This window comes from Pezoporus occidentalis, unplaced genomic scaffold (genome assembly GCF_034315485.1).
Source record: "Pezoporus occidentalis ecotype Australia unplaced genomic scaffold, CSIRO_AGI_Poc_V1 ctg135, whole genome shotgun sequence".
Lineage (NCBI taxonomy): Eukaryota > Metazoa > Chordata > Aves > Psittaciformes > Psittacidae > Pezoporus > Pezoporus occidentalis.
The window spans coordinates 1,982,514-1,994,505 of record NW_026913157.1 but is presented as its reverse complement, the minus strand read 5'-3'; the positions used below and the strand labels follow the sequence as shown (position 1 = coordinate 1,994,505).

General features: G+C 38.5%; 1 long non-coding RNA gene across 2 annotated transcripts in view; it reads left to right on the top strand.

The window, feature by feature from the left end:
- Positions 1-451: 451 nt before the first annotated feature.
- The window catches only part of LOC134158805 (uncharacterized), a 31,484-nt gene continuing 19,943 nt past the window's right edge, over positions 452-11,992 (top strand). The window contains exons 1-3 of one of the 2 annotated variants that reach the window (XR_009962924.1): positions 452-557; positions 2,377-2,498; positions 10,814-10,894. This is a non-coding gene — a long non-coding RNA (uncharacterized LOC134158805). Of the gene's footprint in view, positions 558-2,376; positions 2,499-10,813; positions 10,895-11,992 lie in introns of those variants that run through there. The other variant, XR_009962923.1, reaches the window with a different exon arrangement.

Sequence of the window (11,992 nt, the reverse complement as noted above, 5' to 3'; positions counted from 1 at the left end):
GGAACAGGCATTTCAACAGCCTTCATATTTTTAACACAATGCTCTGGCTGCTGTATGTGGCAGGGAGCTGAATCTCTCAGTTGGGTACCACATTATGTGATGGAGGATTATGGGAGACAGATTGAGGAGATACCTCAGTTGAACAGATTAGTTTGGGCTTTTTCGTTTATTTGTTTGTTTGTTTGTTTGTTACTTTTGAAAAAAGGTGTTGGGTTAATCCTGTCTATGTTGTACCTCTGTTTTCCAACCTTTGTGTGTGAAAGGTGAAACAGAAGCTCCTCACAGAGGAAGCTTTTTATTAGGTGTTTGTACTACATCCAGTCTTAACAGTGCTTCCATCTGCAGCCACAATTGCTGTACTAATAATAACATATGGCTGATACATGTCAAGCTTGAGCATTAATAATAGCAATGTTATCATCTTATGTTTATATATCATTATGGTGCCAGTCATTTATATTTTCTTTCAATGATAAGCATTTGCCTTAAAAATCACACGTTTTTAAAGAAGCATTTTAAAGTTAACAAAGTCTCTGAATCTCCCTTCAGGATGAAAGGTAGGGAGTGCATTTTATCATTAAATTATGGACTAATAAAAAGAATAAAGGATTCTTAAGAAAAGACTGTTATTAACAACATTGTCTTTTTGATCTATGGAAAGATAAGTGTCCTCTAGTTGAAGGTAGTACCCTCTTCTTCTTCTCTTATAAACCTTTGTTCTCTTCTGATGCATATTAAGCACCAGGTGAAAAATTCTGTTTGTCTGTGGTCTAACAATGAAATACCTTGTAGGAAATGAAAAGGTCAGGCTTTCCCTGTCAGTGATTTATTATAAACAGTACCTCCTTCTTTTATTTCCTGATACTTTGCATTTGGATTAGTGATGATACATCACCAGCTGCTAGATAAAATATGAAGTTGGGAAACTATGGTCAAACATTTCTGCTGAGGAATGACCCTGTAATCAGCTCCCAGCACACACAGGTCTCACTTGATTTATCAACCCAAACCTGGGATTCTAAAGAGGGATGAATTAGTTTAAAGATATCTAAGGGATAATAGCTAAAGCCAAAAGCGCTGTAGGAAAGCCGTTTGTCACTGGTCTGCCCTGCCCTCCTTAATTGCAGAAGAATTGAGAGTGGATACGTTAGGCACCTGATATAAATCATTGGTCAAGTAACCAGCGATGTATCAAGCTGGGGAGTAGCAGTCCTTTTTCTTTCGCTCTTTGCAGTCAGGACACTTGCAGTTTTGACACCAGAGGGCTGTTGGGCCAGCGTGGTTTAATGTGCATCTCTCTCTGTGCTGAATTCACCTTGGCTTCATGCATTTTGTTGTTCATTGCAGTTTCCAATGTGCTATTTTAAATGTCACTTTCTGTAGTTTTGCATTTGAGGACAATTTGTCCTACTTTGTCTTTTTTTTAACTGAGGGTGTTACAAAAAAGGAATGCGCAATCGCCCAACACATGTTGTAAATGCTCCCTTATTGAAGAACATATTTGAAAGCTCAGTGCTTGTAGAAGCAGTATTACCAAATGAATTAAATATCTGCATCTCACATTCATATTCTTCTTATTCTCCATCTCTTTAACTATGTTTACCTCCCCAGGAAATGCATGTGCTTAACTTTACTAACTTTATACACAGATTAGGTAGAGCTTAATGATAATTGATTTCTAAAATCATGCTCATGGTCTATGAAGTTTAAGCACATGCATGTACACAAATTCACACGATTGTGAAACCTTCTGCTATGAGCATCTTGCCTTCCAGTGCACATCAGGGAACAATTAGGAATTAATTCAGTCCATGTAATCTGTACATTTGAAAAAAAAAACTGAAAGGGAATAACAACACATTTTTGTCTGCCTCAATCTAACTGCAGTTGTGAGATTTTTCAGATATATGGTCCAAAGCATGCATACTGGTATGTCCCCTCTGCCAATATTTATTCTCATTCCATGTGGCTGTGCTTGTGTGTCCTGTTTCCTATATGACTTAAAGTGGCTAAAAATTAATTTTGCAGTCTCAGTAAAAATCCCCTTGGTTGCTTCTCTGTGAGCTTATTTGTCACTTGGATAATGTTGTAGTGACCATGGTGCAAAACCTGTTGTAATCCTATAAACCAATTGGTGTACTGCAAATTCTCTCAAGTGAGCAGGTAACAGAGCACATAGAATGGGAGAAGAGTGAAGGATAGAGAGGACCTCTGCAGGTCGCAGCCCCTTCTTCTGGACCTGGTTAACACTGAGCACATATTTTATATGGCCTTGGCTAGAAACTACAAAAACATTAAGGAATCAGGCACTTTATTTCTACCCACTTCTAGTCAGTTAGACACTTAACTGCCTTCCATTGCAGTTGTTTTTTCTAGTTTTAAATTTCACCATTATGCTGAAAAGTGGAATATGCTTTAGGAAATTGCTGATTATGGATCAAAATGTCTTCAGAATTGGGCTTTAGTGAATAAAACATGAAAAATATTACTTGCTCAATGTAAGTGTGATTTTTTAAGGGTAAGTTATAGTAACAGAATTTATGATTAAATTGTGTTGTAATTCTTTTAAGCTAATGTATGAAAATGACCTCAAAATCTAGTTAAGAAGGTGATTATGTAAGTCCCTAAATCTTTTTTATCCAGAAGCTCTGAAAGAATAAGACTTCATCCAATCTAGAGAACATGGGCATCATAACTTTAACAACAAAGAAAACCAATCTAAGTAAAAAAAAAGAGAGGGAAACCAACAAAAAACATTTGTCCATGTTAAGTGACTTTTGCCCACCCTTATTAGCATATGTTTTGTGGTGTACTGAGCACTTACTTCCCTGCATGAAGGTGAAGCACTACTGCAAATTGCTACACCAGGAGGAGATTTTTTTAAGACTGAATCACAGGGCACTGAAATTTTTAGTTGAAAATGCTTGTCAACATGCTGTAAAGGATAATGGAATTTGATTTCACAAAGCATATTTCATACTCAAGGTGTCCCAAACCACTCTACAGATGAATGAGTTGAATGCTGGAGAAGTGGTGACTGTGTAGGTAAATGTGGTGCCTATTATGTACTTGGTGATAGCTTACACACAGCTGTGGACAATGGAAACAGGTTTTCTCTTTTATTACTGAAGGTCACCCGGGTTAGCCCCTGTTCCTTTTGAAAAGCACTCTGGGATTTCTAATTTCCACCTGGATGATCACTAGAGACAAGCAGAAAAGGCCACAGTTTAATGCTTCACCGAAAGGATGGCTGAACGATTGTTGGATGATTAATGGCTGCTCTGTGCTGAAAGATGACAGCCTGTTATAATGGAGGTAGCTAACACGTAATTTTCTGCATACTGCAGTTTCACAGCCTCAGCATTCCCATACAGTGGGTGTTGCATGTGGATAAAAGACACAACAATGAAGAAGCAGTTTTTGGTTAGAGCTTGTCCCCTTCTCAACAGAGAGCAATGCGTGTGGTAAAACACACTCCACTCTGCTTGTGTTGGGGTTTGCAACAGACTGATGCTGAGGAGTGCTTTGCAGCAGCTGGTAAATGAATTGGCTTATAAGTGAGCACATCATCAATGAGAATTATTTCAGAGGGGACAGAGTTATCTTTTATCACGTATACATTTTTGCTCCCTGGCCATGTGACATTTAGGACACCATTTATCACAAGCAGCCCTGAGGTTTGCTGACAGTGTGATGCAGCTGGCTCTGCAGCCACTGAGCCATGCAGGGAGTGCGGACACCCAAATCACCACCCTTGGTAGGGCTGGTGTTCCGTCACCTTCTTGCATCCTTGAACAAGACCCTGAGGTTTTGATAATTAGACCACTAACAGAATGGTTATTATGGAAAACAAACTCCAACAACCAAATTTTGCAAGTTGTTTGCTTGATTTGAATATATTCTTTTTTCTACTTCAATATTTTTTTCCCATTTGGTTGATCCAGAGCATATTCATAGCCAAGTTCTACTATGCACTTGCTTACAGAAAGGCAGTCTCAGTTGTACCCAAAACTGATTTTTAGAACCAAAGTCATAATTTCAGATGTGTGCACATTACTGTAAAAGTGTTCTATGGGTGAGGGCAGAGAAATAAATTCTGGTGGTTTTGTGTCAATTTCACAATCATTAACTCTAGACCTAGGCACTGTTGCATCACCCGTAAGGTCTACTTTGAACTGGGTTTGGTGCAATCTTGTTGCTGTTGAATTAGTCAAAGCACATTAGACAGGTTTTGTCCTGGCTTTATGCTTTCTTGGTGACTGTAGAAGGACATGCTGTACTTTATCTGGCATAAAATCCGAGTAGTACAGACAGATGATACCTGACCCAGTATGTGCTTGGTAGCACAAAATTATGCCATCAAACAATTTTGATCAAATCTGAACTGTCAGAGTAGGGTTGTACCAGACAAGCGCTTTATACCAGGTGGCTATGACAGATTTTAGCTGGTAATAAATTGATGTATACTCCTTACAATGGGTTGCCTATTGGAAAACTTGTGTTGAAAATAGCATCAAAAAGTTTTTCTACGTACCTACAGCTATTTATAATCTGCCAAGCTTGGAAAATCAGTTTCTGTATATTTCTCTTATCTAAGGAGTTTTTTGATTATAGAAGAGTCATGTGAATTTTATTTTTAATTTAAGATAATAGATTGTTCAGTGGTATTGATTATTGCTATCTTCAGGTGTTAAAATGAGGGCACAGCAGAACTGATCCTGTTGTCTTAGTTCAGTCAAAGTTTAGTGGCTTTTGAGAAGTGGAAAGAAAAGATATCTTGGCTAACAAGGCTTGATCCTATTGTCACATATATACACAGAGCCATAGGAAATAAAAATACTGAAGCATTGTTTGGAGGCAGAGGCCTAGCAGAGGTTGCTCCATGTGAGTGTTTTTACCTTAGCATGAAGTGAAGGATTCATCGTTTGTAGAAAAATGAGATCTCGGTATTGATGGATTGTGTGTTTTATTTTATTATTTTATTAGTGTTTCTTGGTATTTTGTGGTGTTTCCCTTAGTAGATAAGAACCAAAAAAGGTTAAATTTTTAAAACTGTGCTACTAACTTGAACAAAACAGTTACGATTTAAGAGAGTTCTCTGACTTTTTCTTCTCTTGTAAATTTTAAGTATCTTTCTTGACTAATGGCATCTGATATATATTTTCATTTAATTGAAAAGATTGTGAAGTGCTTTATATACTTAAAGATGTACTTTCAAATCACTGTCCTGTAATGAAGTTTCTCCAGTTGTCTGTGCAGAAAAACAGAAGCTTGGGACATGAGACCAAGACCAGTGCAGGCATTAAGACTGCACCAATAATGCAGGTCAGTAGGATGAAAATTTGTAACCTGACTGAAGCTCCAGGGTTAATATCCCAAATATTCCTAGGGCACTGGAAGGCATGTCAGGTCTTTAACACAGAAGCGTACTGCCATCTAACATCACGTAAAGCGTAAGTTCACTTCATCTTCACTACAGATCAGTCAAGGAATTTTTCCCATATTTTAGACTGTCCATCTAAAGTACTTAAATGTATTTGGTGGGGATCAGAGTTGCTTTTACAAGGGCTAGAGCCAAGCAAACCATTCTGATAGAGGGAATCCTTCTGGGAGCAAACAAGCTCTGAAATTGATTAAATTGTCTCAAAAAGATTCTTAGATCATCTTACTGAAAAGACCTGCAAGACATGTTTCCCTGCCTTGCCACAGACACCCAAGTACCCAGCAATGACAGGCATTCCATCTGGGATGCAGCTGAAGAGGTTGTTGTCTCCCTGTGGCTACTTTGCCTTAAATCTAATAGCAGACTTATTGGTGCATTCTTTTCCTATGTCCCAGGGCTGTTTGCTTGTTTAAGTAATTCAGAAAATAAGTCTTTGGTGAGAAACCTCATCCTGATGGAAAAGGAATAGGGTCTGTTTGTGGGAGCAGCTTGCCCAGCTGAATATGAGGGAGAAGGATAGCAGTCTTTAGAAGTGTAACCTAAAGAAGACTTAAGAGACATCAAAAGGCATGAATGGAAGAAATTACATACTTTACCCTTCTATGAGTAGAAATCTCTCTTGGGGTTCTTGCGCTATAGCTAAGGTAATGGGAATGTTTGGGCCTAAGTGGACATCATTCAGGTAAAACCCTTAGGAGATATGCTCCAAAAGTGATGCTTATGATGGTACCAGCACCTCTTCCTTCGCACATTTAGAGGTTGTTTGACAATCTCCCATCTGCTTATTGACACATCTTGACCTATTTACTTGTAGGATCTAACAGGATCACAGAACTAATGTGACAGGCTGCAACACATTCAAGATAGAAATAGATTCACATTTCTACTTCAGCGCTCAGGTCAGTGGAGTCACTTCAGAATTACATTTATGCTGCTGAGAGAAGAATTTGGCCAATTGCCCACTCTGTCCAGCACATTAAATTTAAAAATAATTTCGCTAGCAGTTGTGAATACCTATTTCCTGCCAATAACCTTAGAGTACCACATTGCCAGGAGGTATTTCTGACCCTACTTTGCAAGTCTCACCTCGTAATGGTACTAGCCAGTCAGCCTTTCCTGTGCTTCGTCATTAGCACTTGACATACCAGCTTTACCCATCATGGATTTAGTCATATGCATGATAGAGAAAATTAAAATTAGCCCTTTTAAATATATGCTGTTTGTAAAAAGCGAGTTTGCAGTAATGGGAGATTCTCAAGCTCTTGGATTTTTGGCTGATTGTTTTAGAAGTAGGTTTTAAATATGTTTGAAACTTAATAGGAAGTTGAAAAATAGCATCTAATTGAACTAAGAATTGGTGTCCCGTGTACATACTCAAAAACATACTAATTTGAAGACATGATGATTTAAGAACAAACAAGCAAGCAAAAGCTCAGAGTCCTTACTCCAATTTTCATCATTGATCATAGATTTGTGCTTGAATTCAGTGGTAGGAGTCTTACCCCAAGGTAAGGTAAGACCTTACTCTAAACAAGACCTTACTCTAAACAAGACCTTAGTCTAAACAAGATCAGGGAGCAAAGACTTTGACTTCTGGATCAATGACAAAACTCCTTGCTAAAATACTTCAGAATTAGAACTGGTCCATAATGAAACTCTCTGTGAGGCTGACTGAAAGTTTAAAATCAGGTAATATGATTGAATTATTTATATAGCAGCTTTTATGTTATTTTTTTTATCTATGGATTTATTAGTGTGCCAGTTTGTGTGCTGGAAGACAGATTTGTCTGTGTATAGTACACTGCTCAACAGGACCCCTGCTTGGACTCTCAAATCAGAACTTGGCGTGCAACCCTCAGTAGGATTCATAGCATTTTCTTTCCAAACTGACCAGATTTATAATCTAAGTTTCCTTTTTCAGACTGATGCATTCAGTAGAGGTAATTTCTTCTTTAGGGACTCAACACAGTGTTCTTCATGTAGCATAGGCAAGAGTTGAGTTCATACATCTAAAATGTTGTCTGGCATCTTCAAGCAATCTATTAGGCTTGTCCGTATTCTTCTATGCTTGGGGGTTTCAGGCCTGGGATGTGACAAAACTTTTACATTCAGAGCAAACTGTTAACATGCCATTTGTTCAAGGGAAACTGCCTGTGACTGTGCAGTCTAACTAAACAAGAGATAAAGGTATCAGCCTGTGTAAGTACAAGTCTGTGTGAGTCGAAGTCCCTTGTCTGCAAAAAAAAATACAGGGATCTTCTCTAGCAGAGACAATGTGCTCCTTACTGCAGAAAGAAGACATGCATATCATAGAGAGAGCTTAAACATGATCCAATGTTATTTTTGTGGGTACTATGACCTAGGAAAGCTTTGACTGAAAATGAAGTCATAGAATGATAGAATGGTTTGGGTTGGAAGGGACCTTGAGGAGTGCCTTGTTCCAACCCACACTGCCGCAGAAACGGACACCTTCTACTAGGCCACATTCCTCAAAGCACAGTCCAGCCTGGCCTTGAAAGTCCCCAGTGTGACATTTCTTCAGTGGGTAAATTGCTCTAGGGTGGGTTTTTTTTGTGTTTTTCTTCTAAATCTTTCTTTGCCACTTCTTATCTGATATGGTGTAGCCTTCATCAACTTTTTTCGCTTATGCTACATCTGTTTCACCCATAGCAATCACAACTCATGTGGCATGGTTGTCCCAGAATGCCTGCTATAATTTTCCATTCTCATTTATTAAAGCTACAAGCAAGTATGTGAATGTACCATTAACGCCACTTTATAAAAACAGTGAAGTCAAATCTCTGCTCGTTGACTTTGGATTTAAGTCTGACTGGTAAGTCTGACAGATCTACAAATAGATATCTAAGCAACACTGTGATCTTCAAGGTAATCTTCAGTCCAGCTGATATCACTAGGACTATTTCAATCCCTGAAGCCAGGAAGAGAACTGGGGCTTTTTTAATTCTTACTATTTGTTCACTAAGCTGCTTAAGGGTTATGAAAAAATCTTTTTGGGTATAAAACTAGTTGTCAAGCAGCTGAAACACCGAACTGCAAGCAAGATGTCAAACTATTGAGAAACAATGGCACTGCTAGATGTTACCAGCTTGGAAATCTGTCAGCCCATATCAGTAAGTCAAGTGTCTTCATCACTCACAAGATGGTAGTTATGATGATCACACAGTTACAGTAGATTCTACAGTTATGATGGTACAAAATATTATTATTTGAGCATCTTCCTGAATTAGTTTTGTCTGTTCTACCTTACTTACTAGAGAGAGTGGAATCCATGGATTAGTTTCTCTTATCCTTTCTGAGAATTGACAGAGTGGATAGAATAAAAATTTTGTTTAGGAAAAGAGGCAGTGTCTGTGGCTTGCAGGCCTTCATCTAATGAAAGAATAGCTGCATTGTGGTGACCAGCAGGTCTGACTGTGTCTGGGTTTCAGAGAATTGTTGATTTTCTAATAGAATATATAATCTTTCACATTATCACCTTGGCTTCACCCACTCAGATGTTTGCCAATAAATTATGGGTAGATGACTTGCTTATATCGGGATAATTTTTTAAAGGTTTGCAAATTTTGAATGTAAATATCCCTATATGTCAGTCCTGCATTACACAACATACATTTTGCCACACTACTGATCTGCCCATTTGTATTCTTAATTATACATTTTCCAGGACCACATTTTTCTGTAAATTGTTCATGGCTGTGAATTACATATGCCTCATTCTGTGGAGAGAATATGCTACATTCCTTTCCAGATGCAGCATGAATTCTTTTAATTTGCAATTTCCCATCTGGTTCATTGGGAACTAAAAATTTTAAAGCCAAAATCAAACATACTGTTTTAAATGTGGGTTCATAAACTCAGTAGCAATATCTTTATGCTCTTCTAATAAACAATTCCTGCCACCTCAGGTGATAATGTATTTTAAATTTTGTTATAAATATTGCATGCAAATATGTTTTAAATGTCTTAATCTTATTACTGATGACTTACAAGCTTATTATTTAAAAGAAGATGCAAAACTAAGAGGCATTATAAATGGACTTAGAATTATCACAGCTTTTATGTTTAATGGTGAGATCCTGTGCATTACAAAGTTTCAGTCATTTGTCTAGGGAAATTATGTTCCTTTGAAGTCTGCTTTCCTGATGCCAAAGGTTATATATTGCTTGTTTCTTGAGGATTTCAAACACAAGCATTGCATGATTCAACTATTGTAAAGATTAGATGAAGAACTGACTATCATCCACATTGCTTCTGATGCCAGGTTTACTTCTCATAGGGCATCTTACTCAGTGTTAGCCAGACCCATTTCTTTTCACTCTAAAATAATCAAAGATTGTACCTCTCCTTTGATGAGCACAGGCAGATTATGTATTATACATTCAAGCTCGTGGTTGACCTTTGGATATGCATAAATGAAAAAAAGCAGCTGTTTGAATTGCACTTTCGAGTCCCTTAGGATTTGAAATTGGGATGCCATTTAATACATGTTTATTTAGTGGCTGTGATTTGTTAGGCCCTTTCTAAACACTGAAGACAAGAGAATCCTTCTAGAGGATCTTGCAAGCTCTGAGAAGAAAAAGGAGGTAGGTAGAGGTAGAGAGACCAGGAAAAAACAACGGAGACAATCATGTATGATTGAAAAAATCACTGAATATGTGCGCATTAGCGTGTGCATAGAATCATAGAATAGTTAGGTTTAGAAAGGACCTTAAGATCACCCAGTTCCAACCCCCCTGCCATGGGCAGAGACACCTCACACTAAACCATGCCACCCAAGTCTCTGTCCAGCCTGGCCTTGAACACTGCCAGGGATGGAGCATTCACAACTTCCCTGGGCAACCCATTCCAGTGCCTCACCACCCTTACAGTAAAGAACTTCCTTATATCCAATCTAAACTCCTGCTGTTTAAGTTTTAACCCATCACCCCTTGTCCTGTCACTACAGTCCCTAATGAAGTGTCTCTCTCCAGCATCCTTGTAGGCCCCCTTCAGATCCTGGAAGGCTGCTCTGAGGTCTCCATGCAGCCTTCTCTTTTCCAGGCTGAACAGCCCCAACTTTCTCAGCCTAACAATGACTTTAAGTGCTTCCTGCTATTTCTTGTGCTCTCTAGTTCTGACAGATTCCAGATATTTGCAAAGTTTTGTAGGGCTACTCCCTATATATACATGCAACCATTCTGTAAATATTTCAATAGGAAATGTCACTAATGTGTTACATGCCCTCTTTTTTCAACTGTGAAGGTGCTTGTGAGAGCTAATCTGGAAGACCCTGCAAGGCTGGATATAGCAGTGCCATGTGGCAGGTCTGCATTGATGTTTTCCTTGTGTTCTGTGATTCTGTGTTGCTAGGGCTGCAGGGCACCCAGTCCTTCCTGGCATGAGGAGAGCTGCTCAGGGCTTGGTACTACAGTAAAAATAAGTACTGTGGGGGAATTCAGGTGTCTCATCCGAGAGTCTTGGAACAGGACAGGCTGAAGTGGTTAGAAGAGGGTAACTAAAGAAAAGTGAAATACTGCTGAGTTTGTTCCCATATACAAAGGACCCATTTAGCCTGCTGTGTTATATAACATTGCTAAATAATCGTCCTTGCTGTCCCAAACAAGTGTTACTGGGGACTTGTGATCTGATCACTGGATTTGCCCATCCTGGAAACACAGCAGGGTGGTGTCTGACCTTTATTTCCCGATGACATAGCACAAATGTTTATTTAAATGCCATTTTTATGCTGAAAATAGGACAGCTTGTTGTGGTGGAACATGTAAAGTTAGCACTGCTCACACATTGCCTTCATAATGCGGATATGTTAAGCAAACAGGGCTGGAGACACTGGTGATGGTTCACAGTCACGTAAGTGTCTGATGCACCTTTGTGAGGAAAAGTGGGTTTTGTGGGCTCTAGTTTTGGGTGTTTTTTTTTTAGTCTCATACAGTAACATTCTCAGTGGATCATTTTACAGAAGTGCAAAGGTTAGAAACCCAGTGAAACCATTTGACTTTTTCCAAAGGTACATTACAGAGCCTCCTAAGCTATAATAATAAGAATCTGAAAACATGGGAGGGTGACCAATTATACTTAAATCTGGTCAATGTTTTATTTTATGTGGTTGTACTCTGGCTATTTTTTGACTTGTTTGGATCATACTGGCTAAGTGTTCCTGTCCAGTAATACTCATTTTACCCCAACCAGCAATTTAAACCAAGTATATGCTGGTTTTGCTATTGAATAGAAGGACAAGCATTTCGATTATGGTTAGTTGTTTTGTGGATTTTGGTACCCACCCATTTATTTTGGTTTGTCCTAATCTATATTTATCTGTGAATGACAAGATGAACTTGAAAAAAGAACATGTTTAAGGTTGCATACCAGCTTCCAGGATATAAATCAAACTGGGCTTTCAGCTCTTTCAAGCTTTCATGAACAGTGCTTGCTGAAGGACTGAGTCATATTTTTCTGTGACTTTAGTTCATGTCAAACATTTAATTTTTAACAACAGTGGTCAGTTTCCTGTTGTGAACACATGATGCTGGC